The 3,343-nt window shown below is 45.5% G+C and overlaps 1 pseudogene; it reads left to right on the top strand.

Annotated features, from left to right (window-relative positions):
• The first annotated feature begins 796 nt into the window (after positions 1 to 796).
• Positions 797 to 2,610, top strand: LOC132783250 (ferritin light chain, oocyte isoform-like; annotated as a pseudogene).
• The last annotated feature ends 733 nt before the right edge of the window (positions 2,611 to 3,343 follow it).

Raw genomic sequence — 3,343 nt, 5'->3', positions numbered from 1 at the left:
CTTTATTTTTTTCCCCCTCTTCAATCATGAGCTCCCAGGTTCGCCAGAATTACCACACCGAGAGTGAAGCTGGAGTGAACCGTATGGTCAACCCGTTCCTCCATGCTGGCTACAAATACTAGGGCTGGGCGGTTTCGTTTCGTAATTTCGTAATTCGTTAAAAATTCGTTATTTTTTTGATAACGAAGAGATAACGAACCATTCAGGAGCAACTAAAAAACAAAACGAATTTTTAATTTCGTTTCGTAATTGTTTCAAATTTGTTTTGTATTCATTTCGTTATCGTTTTGAAATCATTTCGTTATTATTTCCGCATGTCTGGGGCAAGTTTTATAGTTGTTGTTTGTTTAATCAGTGAAAAAAAATTATAAATATCACACCAACAGTCAACAACAGAGGGAGAGGGAAGCTTCAGAAGTTCCCCCTGTCCCATTTGGAGGTTTTTTAGTGTATTGCGCGTCCGCGTCCGCCATTAATGAATCGATTCGTATTCATTTCGTATTCGTTTCATATTCGTTTCGTAATTTTACGCAATTTCGTAAATATCGAACTTTTTTAAAGAAAAATTTCGGAATTCTTTTAAATATCGAAATGCAAAAAACCCCAAAAAACGAATCGAGTTTAGAAACAAATTTTTCCGTGGTTGCCCAGCCCTACTCACTACCTCTAAGGATGCTTGCCATAGATGCAGGCGAAACGTCAGGAGAAATGCCTCTAGAACATGGCCCTATAGCCCGAAAAAACCCACAAGAACCTAGTGATTCCAGCCATGAAAGCCTTCGACAATACATCAAGCATCCTTTATTTTTTTTCCCCTCTTGCATCATGAGCTCCCAGGTTCGTCAGAATTACCACACCGAGAGTGAAGCTGGAGTGAACCGTATGGTCAACCAGTTCCTCCATGCTGGCTACAAATACCTCTCTTTGGCCTTTTACTTCAATCGGGATGATGTGGCTCTCTCCAAGTTCTACTCCTTCTTCCACCACCTGTCTGAGGAGAAGCATGAGCAAGCTGAGAAGCTCTTGACCTTCCAAAATTGCCACAAGGGTAGAGTTGTCCTGCAGGATATCAAAAAACCAGAACAGGATGAATGGAAGAACGGAGCTACTGCCATGGAGGTCGCCCTCAACCTGGAAAAGAGTGTGAACCAAGCTCTGCTGGATTTGCATCAGGTGGCTTCCCGTCATACCGACCCACATCTGTGTGACTTCCTGGAGACCCACTACCTTGATGAGGAGGTAAAGGTGATCAAGAAGCTAGTCCAATGTGGGCTAGGCAAAACTACGGTGAGGTGGATCTGTAATTGGTTAAGTGGACGAACACAGAGAGTGCTCACTAATGCTTCCTCTTCATCTTGGAAAGAAGTGACAAGTGGAGTGCCGCAGGGTTCCGTCCTGGGCCCGGGCCTGTTCAACATCTTTATTAATGACTTAGATGAAGGGCTAGAAGGCAGGATCATCAAGTTTGCAGACAACACCAAATTGGGAGTGATAGCCAAAACTCCAGAGGACAGGAGCAGGAGTCAAAACAATCTTGACAGATTAGAGAGATGGGCCAAAACTAACAAAATGAAGTTCAACAGTGACAAATGCAAGATACTCCACTTTGGCAGAAAAAATGAAATGCAAAGATACAGAATGGGGGATGCCTGGCTCGAGAGCAGTACGTGTGAAAAAGATCTTGGAGTCCTCGTGGACAACAAGTTAAACATGAGCCAACAATGTGATGTGGCGGCAAAAAAAGCCAATGAGATTTTGGCCTGCATCAATAGGAGCATCGTGTCTAGATCTAGGGAAGTAATGCTACCCCTCTATTCTGTTTTGGTTAGACCACATCTGGAATATTGTGTCCAATTCTGGGCACCACAATTCAAGAGAGATATTGACAAGCTGGAATGTGTCCAGAGGAGGGCGACTAAAATGATCAAGGGTCTGGAGAACAAGCCCTATGAGGAGTGGCTTAGGGAACTGGGCATGTTTAGCCTGAAGAAGAGAAGGCTGAGAGGAGATATGATAGCCATGTATAAATATGTGAGAGGAAGCCACAGGGAGGAGGGAGCAAGCTTGGTTTCTGCTTCCTTGGAGACTAGGACGCAATGGAACAATGGCCTCAACCTACAAGAGAGGAGATTCCATCTGAACATTAGGAAGAACTTGCTGACTGTGAGAGCCATTCAGCAGTGGAACTCTCTGCCCCGGAGTGTGGTGGAGGCTCCTTCTTTGGAAGCTTTTAAACAGAGGCTGGATGGCCATGTGTCAGGTGTGATTTGAATGCAATATTCCTGCTTCTTGGCAGGGGGTTGGACTGGATGGCCCATGAGGTCTCTTCCAACTCTTTGATTCTATGATTCTAAGAAGCTGGGAGACCATGTGACCAACCTGAAGCGTATGCGTGCCAGCGAGGAAGGCCTGGGCGACCGCCTCCCTCTTTGACCGCCTCCCTCTGGGCGAGTCCAGCGACTGAGCCTTGAAGTCCTGGCTCCCTCCTGACTCCTGCACACTTGTCCAAATGTGTTTTGGTTAGCTCAATACATAAAGGGCCTCTGTATCCTTGCTCATGTTATGCATGTGTGGGAGTCTGTAACTGGCATTAAATAAACTTGGCATAAAAGGTAACAGGGATTCCATGCTGTATCATACTTTGGATTTCCTATTAGGCTCGTGCATTTGGGGTAATCCTTGACTCCTTTCATGTCCCAGCTTTTGGTGGGGGGCCTAATCCATTTTTTGGGAGCCTCCTGAAAGAGGAGCACAGATATCTGTTTTTGCTCTGGCGTGCTGAAAAATCCATTTTCTATTGGCCAATTATTGGGGGAGGCTGGCAGGACTTGTGCTGGCAGGACTGAAGACCGACAGGTTGGAGGTTCAAATCCAGAGAGAGTGCGGATGAGCTCCCCCTGTCATAGAATCATAGAATCATAGAATCATAGAGTTGGAAGAGACCTCATGGGCCATCCAGTCCAACCCCCTGCCAAGAAGCAGGAATATTGCATTCAAATCACCCCTGACAAATGGCCATCCAGCCTCTGCTTAAAAGCTTCCAAAGAAGGAGCCTCCACCACACTCCGGGGCAGAGAGTTCCACTGCTGAACGGCTCTCACAGTCAGGAAGTTCTTCCTAATGTTCAGATGGAATCTCCTCTCCTCAGCTCCAGCTCCCCGTGCGGGGACATGAGAGAAGCCTCCCACAAGGATGGTAAAGCATCAAAACAAGGCATTTATTTATTTATTTATTTATTTATTTATTTATTTGCAGCTTTTATATTCCACCCTTCTCACCCCGCAGGGGACTCAGGGCGGATTACAGTGTACACATATATGGCAAACATTCAATGCCAATTTTT

Source organism: Anolis sagrei, chromosome 10 (genome assembly GCF_037176765.1).
Source record: "Anolis sagrei isolate rAnoSag1 chromosome 10, rAnoSag1.mat, whole genome shotgun sequence".
Taxonomy (NCBI): domain Eukaryota; kingdom Metazoa; phylum Chordata; class Lepidosauria; order Squamata; family Dactyloidae; genus Anolis; species Anolis sagrei.
The sequence above is the reverse complement of the archived record's forward strand: the minus strand, read 5'-3'. Positions and strand labels throughout refer to the sequence as shown.